The sequence below is a fragment of the Camarhynchus parvulus genome, chromosome 3, assembly GCF_901933205.1.
Source record: "Camarhynchus parvulus chromosome 3, STF_HiC, whole genome shotgun sequence".
In the NCBI taxonomy this organism is placed as follows: Eukaryota; Metazoa; Chordata; class Aves; order Passeriformes; family Thraupidae; genus Camarhynchus; species Camarhynchus parvulus.
Genome location: NC_044573.1, coordinates 66920556 through 66934077, shown reverse-complemented (window position 1 = coordinate 66934077; position 13522 = coordinate 66920556).

The following is a 13522-nucleotide window of genomic DNA, read 5'->3' as shown; positions in this document are numbered from 1 at the left end:
GTTTCCTTTTATTCTTTCCTGTCAGTCCTTCTAATTGGCAGATTACTTGGCAAAATCAAATAAGACTCAGCAAAATTAACCTTTTATATCACTACTTGCCAAGAGAGTCCTGCTTTCCCAATATCCTGAAAAGAGTAATTGTAGAACTAATGGACTTCCAGCATTTGGAGCCACCAAACAAAGGAATGGTTTGGTATTTGTACTTCAAGCTGTTCCCTCTCTTAGCCTGCATGGTAAGAATAGGAAGTGCTGCTTTTCACTCATTCTTGCACAATGGTAAGATCTCATTGAGTCAATTCTAATTGGCAAAGAAAGTGAGATTTTCCTCCTAGACCTGTGAAGTATCTTGAGTTCATTTCAGGAATTGCTACATGATGTTTTAAACCATCTTCTGGCTTTGGAGCAGTGGCCAGTCCTGAAAGGCTGAAAGAAATTGAACTTGCAGCAGTCTGTATTCAGTGTCTTTGCCCACCTCACAGAATTCTTGAAGGTTCTTGAAGTGTACATCTAAGGTAGTTCTCCTGCTTCACAGTAGGACCTGTGTCTGGAACCATCAGCTCACAGAAGTCCCTATCCTTGAAATTTTATGCCCTTAATGACTTTTGGCCATCACTTCAATGACAAGAGAGATGGAAAAATCAAGCTGATCCCTCTTCTGTGCTCTGTGCTCTGGATACAGAGCACTTAATGGAATCCTCCAATTTCTGTCAATGATAGTTATGGAGCTCCACCCGAACTAGAGAATTCATCCTTCTGTATTCCTCTGTCAGACCACGTTATTGGAGTCAGTCATCTCTTTACACTTGGGATGTAACAAGTGCCCTGCTAACTACAAAAAGTGAAATATTTTAAGATATTCACTTGACTTTTCCTACCTAGTTATTGCAGACTGCACGTCTGTTTTAAGATTGTTATAGCAATTCCAGGTAAAGCGTTAGATCATGCTGTGTCAGAGCAGCATCTGTGCTGACAATTTCAGCAAGAAAATTATTTATCTTAGACATCTACAGAGCATCATCCTGAAGCTCTGTCTTCCCAATTCAACAGATGTTACCTATATTAACAGCTCTTGATGGGTTGCAATATAAAGTGTTGCTCCTATTGCAACCCCTCAAGAATCTGAGTCTGCCAGGGAAGGAACTAATGTTTGTTATTGAGTACATTGTGCTGAAAATATGGATATATACCACATGCAGATAACTGCTAGAAGGAAAACAGAGCATGAGTTACCTACCAGTAATGATGAGTGCTGGATGTGCACATATCCCACACAGCCCCCTTTCTCCTTCTGTTGTACTCCCTTGGGATTCTCACACACAAAGGCACACTGAGTGTTCTGTTGTCCAAAGTAAAATCTCCAGGTGCCTCAAGGCTTACATGTGCTACATCAACTATGTCAGTCCTTGCAGTCCCTTAAACAAATGTGCAGATATGCATATATACCTCTCATTGAACCCTGGTGCTATATTTTAGCAGTCATTTAATCACAGTAATGAGTATTTTTCCTGCAGGTTCTTTGTGCAATGCAAGTAGCAATACCAGATAGCATAAGCATTCAATCATACAAAGGATAAATTAATTTTAAAATGCGCACACAAAGCAACAGTAAGAGTACCCGAGCAGACAATATTTGAAATAGAGGGAGTCACTACTTTTAATATATTTTCCTTAAACTCCAAAATTCGAATCTTATTAATGGAATGTAGCATCAATGAATAGCTTGTTCTAAACCTTTGTCTGCACAGCAAGTGTGCAGTTCTACTGTCATGTATAAAATTTAAGAACACAAGCAAAATTGCCAGCAAACATCACCAGGCAAACAGTTGTAAGAGAACAGTAAGCCATCATCCCTAAAAACAAAAATATGGACCAATCCATAATGAAATTAAAACTGCCAAGAGCACATCACATTTGCTCGCAAAGAATTCTGTACATTTCCAAATCACAGCCAAAAAACACAGGTAGACATCTGTCTGCAATCTGCAGGATGTGTCTTCTGCCAGTTCATCCCTTAAATAATGAGTATTTCTGTGCAATCCTGTCGTTGTCATACGTTATATAGATTGGCTTAAACTTTTCAGTATCTCATAAATAGCAGCAGTAAACTAACCTGGGGATTAGACAGTGCAAAGCCTATTAATAGGAAAATAAGGATTCAGGAGACTAGACAAAAAAACCCCCCAAATTTAAAAAAAACCAAAACAAACAAACAGACAAACAACAACAACAACAACAACAAAAAACTGTAGAAAAGACTGAAAATGAGAGAAGAGCAGAAGAGATGCAAAATAATAAACTCTGAGGAAAGTCAATGCCAGTAAATGTAATATCCTTTCAAGAAAAACAGAGTGAACCATTGATGGAAACAGGAGAGTATGTTCATCCAAACCCATTGTAGGAAAGCAGGACATTTCATCCTCTTTTGTTCTTTACCATGTTTTAATACTAATCTATAAAGTCATGGATTATAGCTGTTGAGGGAAAGGTATATCTAGAATTCAAAAGCAAGCATATGCCATAAGAGTCATGAAGCACAGAGATAGGAAATAAGGATGTTGGTCATTGCTAGAGAATTCAAGGGCCTCCTGAAAGCTGGGGATCAGATTCAGACTTGATACCCTCAATGTGGTTAAATAAGCTACAACTGTTTCCAGGTTTGTTTCCTTGTGAGTCAAACTCCAGTCTTACCTTGGCCCTTTTGTCTCAGTGGAAGATCAGCATGTACATATGAACACAGAATTATTTTCTTTTCCATAATGATCGAACCCAAATGTTATTTTACCTTTGCCAGCTTTGTGTAGGGTGATGTGCCATCTTGCATATTTATTTTCCTGGAGTGATGCCCAGAAGTATGCTATGTTTTTTCTTGCTCATGTCTCACTAGCTTTATTTATGAGTTGAGTACAGCAGGTTTTCAGTCCCTGGGGATAGGCCTACAAAGGGAATCTGTGGATAGTATTTAATGCATACAGGTATGAGACCAGTAAAAAGGCAGCTGCTGAATGGCGCTCCAAATTGATTCACAGTTTCAGACTAGATTGTGGATAAGTTAGCAACCATGATTTAAAGCACAAACACCTTTACCTGTTTTGTCATGTAGGAGGAATACTCCTTTATCAAGTGAAAATGACAGAATGTGCAAATTTTTGCTTGGTTTACAGATTTAAAATTCCATTGTTCTCTGATGACTGAGTCTAATAGCAGTATTGTTACTGTTATTGATCCTTACTGATTGCATAGAACCATGTTTTGAAGATATCTCTTTTCTTGCTATTAGATACATGAATTCCCTTTGGCTGTAAAATAAATCAAGATAAGGCCCTCTTTCTTACATGGCATCACAACTGATGAGTTCTGAGAGGTGTATTATCCCTTCAGTTATAGCCTGCAATCCTATTAATTGAATAATAGCATGGCCTGGGGAAACTTAATGGCCAGTAAGAGTACATAGGAAAGCTCACATACGGTTTGATGTACATTTTAAACTGCTGTTGTGTTTCCAGGTTGGCTGCTTGAAAAAAACACAAACAGTTTTTACCATCCTCTAGGACTTTTTTGAGATGCCATATCTGCTGGACCATTCTTCAAAACACAACTGGTGGATAAGCATTCTGATGGTCAAGCCAAGGAGCAGGACATCCTCCCCCCACCAGTACTGTAATTCATCTGACAAGTCCACGTGATATTCCTGCCTCTGTTCTTCATCTGGCAAATGTTTCCTCCCTAGATCTCTTTGTAACAGCTGCACTGGGTGTGATGAGGCTGTCGACTCAGGTAGCACGTTAGCACCTTGGTATTGTACTTAAGGATGCTCCTGGACTTGCCTCTGGGGCAGCTCTGGTGTTGGTGCAAACTGCCGGCACCGGATCTCACCTGCCTGGCTGTCTGTGTGTCTGTGCACATCTGGGGGTTTGGTAGCTCGTATTTAGTGAGGAGGTGGTTTAGCAGGCTGCTCAGTGCAACACACAGGGGATGTGGCACTGCTCCTGGGCACGGGAAGCAGATGGAGTGGGGAGCACACTTCAATGCCAGCCATAACCAAAACCACTCTCCCAAGTGCTGTGCCAGAGCAGGCTTTTCAGTGATGGTGCACAGTGATGGTGATGGCAACTTCTGTGCCAGGCTGGGCATTCTTGCCTTGAGGCAGGCAGGAGGGAAGTGCAAGGGCTGTACATCTGATGGAGGTGATGCCTTGTGAAGGCTGACCTTGAACAAAGGCTGGACAGAGTTAAAGAATAAAGTAGGTATTTATTAAAAGGCTTCAATGGATACACCCTGGGCAGTACAAAGGGCTACACCCAAGATGAACCCAAAATGGTCACAAAATGGACAACCGGTCATGAGGTCTCACATTTTATAAGTTCTGGTCCATTAGCATACTGGAGTTATTGTCCAGTTACAGCTTTAGCTTATGAAGCCCTACCCTTCTTGTTTTTCTCTCTTCAGTCCACTGTTGTTTATGCTCTTGGGCCTGAAATTTGGATCATTTGTCCTTGGTCCCCAGCTAGAGAAGGAATTGTTTTGTCGACCTACTCTGTGAAGAGAGCTTACTATCCCCTAATATGAAGCTCAGAACTACACACTAAAGTAGTACAGAATCTGAAAAAATATAAAAGCTAAACCCTGAGGCATCAGAGGAATTAGCACTGCCAGTTTGGTTCCACTCTGTGGCATTGGCAGCTATCCGACCCACTGGTGACAGGCAGGACAGAGCTGCTGAGGTGACCTGCCAGGTGTCCCTTTACCCTCTTGTTTCCACTGACACCTGAACTGCCAAAGCAATTCCCTTTAAGGCAGTTCACCCAGTGACCCTAAAGAGCCGATTACTCAGTAGGATGATGGAGCAAGGTGGCCTGAGGACAGGCATTATTGTGGGCTGGCTTTGCAGCTTCTGCCCTCTCAGCTACTGCTCTGTAAAGTCTGGGATCTGGACTGAGGAAAGACCAGTCAGTAACTAGCTTAAAGGAAGGGGATGCCTTCATTAACCTTTTACTGAATTAAGGCTCCCAAGTAATACCAATTACCTCACTTAAGAGTCCAGCACTTGTTTACCTCTCTTGGTGCTTCCTGACATCTTTACCACACCCAGCTGAAACAGTTGCCTGCTCCAGCTGACACCCCAGCCAGGGAAAAAGCACTGGCCTTGAAGAAGCAGTGCTGTAATTTATGCTGGCTAACAGGACTGGAACCAGTGCATCCATCCCATGCTTCATGCCAGAGCCAGGATGCCTTTTGTAGAGGTGCTGTAGCTTGTTAGGCACAGAGAACTTGAGAGAGTAAAGAAGAGAGGCTGTGCTGCTGAGAAGGAGAAGCAATGAAGCTGCAAACCGGGGATGAGGAGAGAGCAGAGCAGATGCTGATGTATTACCTTGGTTCATTGGTCCTACAGGTATTGGCTGGGCCAAAACTGCAAGAGATGCTCTCAACTATGGCCTGCTATTTTTAAACAAACCAAATTAGCTTATGTTACTTGTGAGTTTATGTTAATTTTTTTTTTTTTTAGTCCTTTGGGGGTTTTTTTCCCCTATAGAATCATAGAAGATTGGGGTTGGAAGCAACCTTAAAGATCATCTAGTTCTAACCATAGCCATGTTTGTTTGTATTATTTTTTTTCTTTAATAAGAAAGAAATCATTCAGAAGCATGACTAGACTTTCTTGCACATAGTTACATTTAGCTGTATTCTGCCTGGTGACTTGTAGGAGAAAAATTGCACTAGTTTGAACTGGACTGAGCAGCAAGGATACTTTAATCTGGAACAGCAAAGAGAAAATTGTATAACACTGTTATGTGTGTCCTGAGTGGGAGAAGCCAGTGAATTCATGATTTTTTCCATCTTTGTAATCAGTTTGTTATGCAGAGAGCAATGCCATGGGATTCTGCATTTTATCTGCTGGGTTTTCCCTGGCAGCATCTGAAGAAGTTCATTATAAGTGTTTATCACATGATGCACTTAAACCACTGAAACTCAGAGAATAAGTCATTCTAATAAGACCCTTCAGAGCTGCCTCATAAGCTACTTACTGATGTGCTCTTCCTTGGTGAGTGTACAATGAGTTTCCTTGTATCCCAGTCCCTGATACAGGAAGTTCATTATCCCCAGTCCGAATTCAGACATAAAGAAAGGAAGCAGGGCTTACAAAGAAGTGACAGTGATAATTTGCAAAGGATTTTAGTTAGCCACTCAAATCCCAGATAGAGTCAGACTGTAAGCTCTTCGTTAGAACAGCCTTCTGGTATTCAGCATTAGGCACAAGGCAGCTGTATCTACATAGCTGCTTCTAATGTTGTAAAATGCAGGCAACACACAAACAATTATAAAAAATTCTTCTTTTGATTAGAGGTTCCCTAATGGAAGCGTGTGAGAGAAAAGGGAAATCAGAACTGAAAGCATGCTTTTACATCTTGCACATCTACAGCATGATAGTCAGAGCTGATAGCTGGGCTGATGTGAAATGCCTTTGCTAAATCTCTGTGTGCACCAGGGGGTTGAGGCACTGAGACTTGTCTGACAGGCCTGGAGCTCACAGACATGCTGCTTGCAACCTGTGCTTGTACCCCATATGTCTGGTAGGATAAATGCCTTTCCCTGTGATGTACCTAAGAAATGTCCTGGTTGTAGGGAGCAGGTAGGCCAAGGACTCCTCATTTTGCTGACCTCTGCCACAAACAATGTGGCACCAGATTTCCTGGCACTCACTGGATTTTCTCACCAATGCTGTTTCACAGACAGTGTCTCATCAAGGCTTGTCTTCTTGTCCTCTGCAAAAGACCAGTTTGGGCATCACCACAGATGTAGGCTTAGACCATACTTGATATAGAAATGCCCTGGATAGTTTTGCTCAAGCACCACCCTCTCTCCATACAATAGCACTGCTGAACTACACCTCTTATTTCACATCATGTGAAGACAGTACAGGGTCACACCACATCCAGTGTTGATTTTGTGTAGGGATGCACAGGCTGAGCCTGATGTGGTCCCTAGATGAACATTTTTTTTGTAGTGAAAAAAGCTGGGGCCTGGAAAGTTGAGGCCTGGAACATTGGGCTGTTTTAGACAAAGCTACTCTGTAGGACATCAAAACCGGGGAAGTGTGCACAACTGAGAAATATGGGCAACAGAAAAACCATAACCTGGTTTGATGAGGATGGAGCTTTTTCCCTCGTATAGCTCCATTAAAGCAAGTCACAAAATTCACACTACTGTCTGGGCACTGCTTTGAGGGGGTTGTGAAACCTGTCTCTCCAATGGCAAGTCCATCCAGCCCAGAGCTTAAAATTCAACCTGTTAATTACTCCTGGGAATAATTAACTCCAGCCTGGAGTGAGCAAGGAGTCTTGACTACATCAATCAGTGTTAGGGTCTGAGATGTGCAGTTTTCATTCCTTGGGTTTTGCCTGTGTACCTCTATACCTGTCTGTCTTGCCTTGGTGCAGCTGTCTCTTGACTGGTGGTATACTGCTACATCAAATTGTTATCAGTGTGACTGTGTCCTCAGGAGGGACTATGCTGCTTTAGTAGGTTGGTTTCCAACTACTAAGTTAAAATGGGACACAAAAGCCTGGAGGAAAATACTGGTTTTCTCTCTTTTTCCTCTTCTTTATAAAAATAGTAAGTGCTAAGTTATTTTACCTCTTAAAAAAAGAAAAAAAAGAGACCAAAAGAGATGAGTCTATGCCAGCTGATTAATTTTGCTACTGCATTCAATTTTATTACAGTGTAGTTCCCTTTTTCTTTCTCACTTCTTTATGGTACTCTGTCTGTCTTCTCAGGTGCTATTGTGCCTATTATAAGAGCTCCCCTTCATCTCTCTTTTGGGATAGTCTTACTGCTGGCTTTCTGCTGTTTCAGCTTCTACACAGCTGGTGCTTCAAGGAAAAAACTGTCTCTTGTAAGGCTGTGAGAATGGACTCATAAAAATCAGTAATTTTTGTATCTACATGCTTCTTTAATCAGTAAGTTTTCAACAACCTTACCTAAATGGCCACTTTGCTATTATCTCAGCTTCTTAGCTCAGGAGGCTGCAGAAGAGTGAGTGGGTAACTTTCTGCTGTCTGCAGCAGAGCAGTAATAAAGTGAAGAATAAATAAAAAAAAAATCAGTTTTCCAAACGATTCTCTGCCCTGTATGTGGGGACAGCCAGTCCTGAGCGTCTGGAACCATTGCTGATTTTTAGTGTGCTGTAAAGAGGGGTGATCAGTTGTCCTCTCTATGCTGTTGGTTTGGCATTTGGGAACCACTAGTGCCTTATCAGTGCTGAGGATGGATTTCAGTGTCTCTGCAGAGTCTGTTTGGGGGGAAGTTCTGGGAGGAGGACTGTGGAGGGAGCATCTGGCTGTGTGCATTTGCATTGTGTGAGATGCACACAGCACCCACTGAGACCTGATGCTACGAGATACTGATGGACTGGGCTTGGTCAGTGCCAAGCTGGGCTCAATTCCCTCTCCCAGCCTAGGAATGAAAGATTCTTTAATGCACTCGCTGCTTCTGGGATGTTCAACTCAATCCCCAGTAGTGTTACCTGTTTAGAAGTCTTTCTGACTGAATTTCTGCCTTTGAAGACTGCAGGGTTTTTAACAATGGACTGCAGCACCTGCTACGTGCTGGAAATCCCAAGGCTGGCAGAGGAGCAGTGCAGGGCTGAATGTGGCAGTCACAATGCATCACGTTCACCAGATTCTCAGTGGGTGTAGCTGATGAAAACCAGAACAGACATGCTGTAAGGACTGTCAGCCCAAGTAAAGGAAGGTAACTTTGAAGAAGGCCTCCAAGATAGTATTCCCAGAATATAATTCCTTAGAAAAAAGGTGGAAAATCCAAAGAATGGAATACAGACAGAATGATCTCACTGCAGGTGGTGCTTGTAATGATTTTTTAAAAATCAATTTTAGTTATTAACTATTTTAGTAGTTTTTTGGGGTGGTGGGGTTTGTGCAGTGTCTGCCATTACAGTACCTTCTTCTGCATCCCAGAAAATCCACTTTTGAGGTTCTCTGGAGTTTTCCAACAGTGTGCATTTCCTCATTCTTAGAAGGGTGGTACAAGTCAGACAGAGAGGGCTTCATCTGCCCAACCATCAAAGTAGGTCCTGGGAAGTTTCCTACTCCTTAGCAGGTCCCCCTTCCACAACAGCCAGTCCTGCAGGGATTTACATCCACTGGGTTCATCCAAGTTTCACCTGAGATTCCCTCGATCTGCCCATTAGCCCCAAGGACTTGGTGTCTGCAGAGGTTGCTGTGAAATTCCCCTTACCCCAGGGTTAGGTGGGCAAGCAGGCGCTTTCCCCTTGCTCTGGAAACTGGAGAAGTCCCTGATACTTTTCAATAAAGAACAAATGTTTTTAAAAACCCTGCCTGTGCTTCTGGTGACATTTTTCCAGTTTGCATGGATCTGTGCAGTGGCATGCAGTGCTCAGAGCCACGATGCAGGGAGTATGTGTGTTTGTATTTGTTTGGTCCCATCTACATCAGCAAGCCCTTGAAATGCAGCCCAGCTGGCAGATCTGGTTAGGCTGGGCAACTTAGCTTTAGATGGTTTTTTGTTTGTTTACAAATGATCTTGGCCACGGACAGGGACACACAGCTGGTGGTCTGTGCACTGTTCCATGATCAGGCTGAGGCTGGGCTCTGAGCCCATGGAGGCTGGAGTGGGGCTAAGCAATTCCATCTTATTCTTGGCCTCATTTGGAGGGGGATTGGACAGGCTGCTTCTCTGCTGCCTTCCTCTGTGCTCTGGCATCTCAGGGCCTGGTTTGGCTTTGCCTCTGTGGGCAGCAGCATCCAGCACCCCTCTGCCATGGCAGTGGAGCCTCTGCTTGCTCAGATGTCCTTCCCTGAAGCCCAGAGAACACCTCTTGCTGTGAGCACTAACTTGTAATACAAATACCACATAAATACAGACATTTCTCTTCCTGCACTGGTTGTAGTATGCAGGTGGGAGAGGTGTGTCTGATGTCTCACAGAGGGTTTTGCAAGTGACTTTTGTGAGATGTTCATGTGCCAGTGTGGTGCATGCTGGCTGAGAGGACTGGGTGAGCATCCATTGCTCGAGGAGAAGTGACACACTGGAGCCGTGTAATGATACTGATGTACTGTGTGCCAGCCGGGAACTTCTGCAGAAGACCCATGCTGGGGATTCTGGGGAGAAGAAGCAGTGCCAGCCCATCACTACTGCAAACTGGGTGCTGTGGCAGTGCTTCCCTGCAGCAACATTGTGATAAAGGATGATGGAGGAGGAGGCTGACAAAAGCTGTGACCTTCCAGGCAGGATCTGTTTCCCAAACACAGGTAAAACATTAGCAGACTGCTACAGATGTGGGCATGGAGGAACCTGTTAAATTAAAGCCAAAGTGTAACAAGAGAGATGTTTGCTTTGGAAGATAACATGTGCCTGTTCTGCACACTGCAGGTGAGGGAACGCTCCGAGACATGTTTTACTTCATTGCCACAGCAGACCTCTTGCACTGCAAGGCCACAGAGTTCCCAATTCCTCCCTCCCACATCCCCTTCCCTTTTAATATTGGAATTAAATCCCAATATTGCCAGATTGAACGTGCCTGGGTTCGTCTGGCCTTGCTGCTTGACCGAGGGTGGCAGCTGTGGTGGTTTCACCTCAGACACCTTTGGCTAAGCTGGGTGCTGCAGCTGGGCGCTTGGGACAAGTCCAGGCACGCAGGAGCTCAGGTTTACCTCTGGTGGAAAGGCTTTAGGTGAGGTGAAGGAAAGGAGTCGGTTCTGCTGGAGGGTTTCGATCCAGAGCTTTATTCCTGGCACACAGGCCTCTGAATGCAGCAACAGCTCCAACAGAACCAAAACCACGTGGTTGCTGTGTCTTTTAACCCCAGGGAGAGGGGGAGGGAAGGGGTAGGGATCCCACCAACCAGGTGAGGGGGGGGAATTCTCAGGGGACAAATGACACCTGGATGGCCCAGTGTCCCCAGGGCTGAGAGGCATCTTTTGAACTCTGCCAATCATTCCACACCCTTGCTGGAATGCCGGATTGACAGCGCTCAGCAAGGAGGCAAGGGGGAGGGGAAGGGAGAGGTTGTTGGCACACCTGGGGGACGAACTGGGATAGCTGAAACATTCGCTATTACATCGCACCGCAACATTTTAAGACAAGAGGTGTCTGTCAGCTTTACCAGTGCCTCCATCTGACAACCAGAGCATCCTAAATGGTGGGAATTGCTCCTTTTCTTACTTCAGTGAGGAGCTTCCTGACCACACTGCCCAAGTTTGCTGCCCAGACTGATGCTGTTACTGAGATGCCCATGTCTCTGCTACCTGCAGCCTAGTCAGTGGCTGGAGATGAGGGAAAGGCTGTCAGCAAGGCACCCTTTGGTGGAGCTGTTTTTATGAGCCAGTTTCATTACCTGCCTTGCTGGTGGTCCTAGAGAGGCTGCAGGGAACTCTGCTGATTTATTTTCTTAAATGGCATCAAATGATGCCATTTAAGACCCTACCAGGAGCAAATGAGCTCTTAGGGCAGCACTTCTTGTCCTGTGTACAAGGCTTTATTAAATTAACTTTGTACTCGAACCATCCTCTCTGGAGAGGTCTAACTTAACTGTGGGATAAAATTTTGCAACCCTATTTTTGTCACACAGGTGACTTGCATAACAAAACCTTTACATGCATTAATGTCATCTGAGTTTTGGCAAGCCTCCAAAGCAGGCTGTCTCTAAATCCTCTATTTCTATCTTAATGCTGCACTCATCCCAGTGTTAAGTATGTAATTCTCTTGCTTTGCTTACTTTCCATGTTAGGGACAATGGATTTCCCACCCACCCCTTGCAAATTTACAGGTGCTGTGAGAAAAACCCCTGGTGCTGTCAGCATCCAAGTGATGCCTTTTGCCTCTGTGGGCACCTGCAGCTTGGCAGCTCCAGCTGGGCAGCAGCACTGCCAGCCTGCAGGATGGAGTCTTGCATACTTTCAGCTACTTCTCTGTTATTTGCACTTAATAACTGACTCAAGAGTTCATCTACAAATATATATTTAGGGCTGCTCTTAGTAAATTTTCCCTCTCTCAGCCACAAAGCTCTTGTTTTCTGCAATTTCCTTTTTGTAATTTCCCTTAACCCTAATCCATTTTAACATTAATGCATTAGTTTTGAAACAGCTGGTGTATTCTCAGCCTCTTCTTCTTCCTTACCTGCTGATTATTTTTTTCTTTTTTCCTTTCCTCACCATCCTCTGTACTTCTGCTGTTTGCAAAAACCGGCTTTTCTCCTGCCTCTCCCTCTTCACAGCTCCCACCATCTGTCTCTCTACAATTACAAAGCTTTAGGGGAAATGATTCACTAGGCTGCTAGCTCATTACTCACACTCTCCCCATCATGGTTTCTGTCCTTGTAGGATGCTCTAACTAATGTAAAGATCAATGAATCCTGAGAATTGTTATTAGATTAAAAAAAAAAGGCCCCAGCAGTTAAATAGATTGGGCTCTTTGTACTTCCCAAACAGCAAAGCTCAGTTTTTCTTTTTCTTCCTCACTCTGCTAGAATTGTTTTGCAGAAAAGGATCGTTCAAACAGAAGAATAGAAATAATCAGCGGACCATTTAATGCAACCTTGTGCATCACATGATGCAGGAATTACTTAATGAAATTCCCTGGCCCAAACCAAGCAAATCTGTGGTAAATCTAGAGCAGATATTTTCAGATGACAGCCAAAATGATGAAAGGAATTTACTACCCAGCCTCACTAATCATTTTGAATGCTTAACTGCACTCCCTAATACACTGCTTTGCAAGCAGCTAAACTGACACAGCCTCATTCCCTAGGTGCTTCTCTCCTCCAGACTTGTGCAGGCTGTGTAGCCCAGGAGGCCTCCCAGCCCCCTGCCAGGGCCAGCGTGGCCAGCTGTCCACCTCTGGGAAGAGACCAGAACCTCTCCCTCCTCAGTATGTGGGTTTGGGGCTCTCTCTTTGCTTGGGTAAGTCCTTCCATGAAACTCACAGGCACTTAGTATCTTTGAGCCCTCCCTATTAAATGTGGCAGAAATTGGCTAAGAGGCTCAGAAGCCAATTGAGACAGACTATTTCACAGTGCTAAAACACTTCAGATACCTTAAAATAACAGAGGCAGCCATACTGAGTTGGCAGATAATGCCCCAGCATTTCAGGAGACTCGCTCAACTTGGAGGCTGAGCTCGATGTTGTAGTGCACTCCAGGTGACCCCTAATGTTGACCCATATCCCACTCCTTCTGTGTTTACTTTGGTGACCATTTAAGATAAATTTTTGTCATTATTTTAGGCTGTCACCACATACTAGAAAATTATTTTCTTAATTGAAAATTTATCACATGAAAAACAGACCTCCCTTCCCGACATGTAAGTAGGTGCCAAGAAGTACCACTGCCTAACACAGTTTTATCGTGCCTTCTCAGGAAGCTGCTGGCATGTCAGGTATTAGCCTGTTTCAGTTGTTGAGCGTCCCTTTTGAAACTGGAGTTGCAAGAAGCACAGAAACTACCACAATAAAAATCATTGGAGTTGACAACACTGAATACACCCTTCTC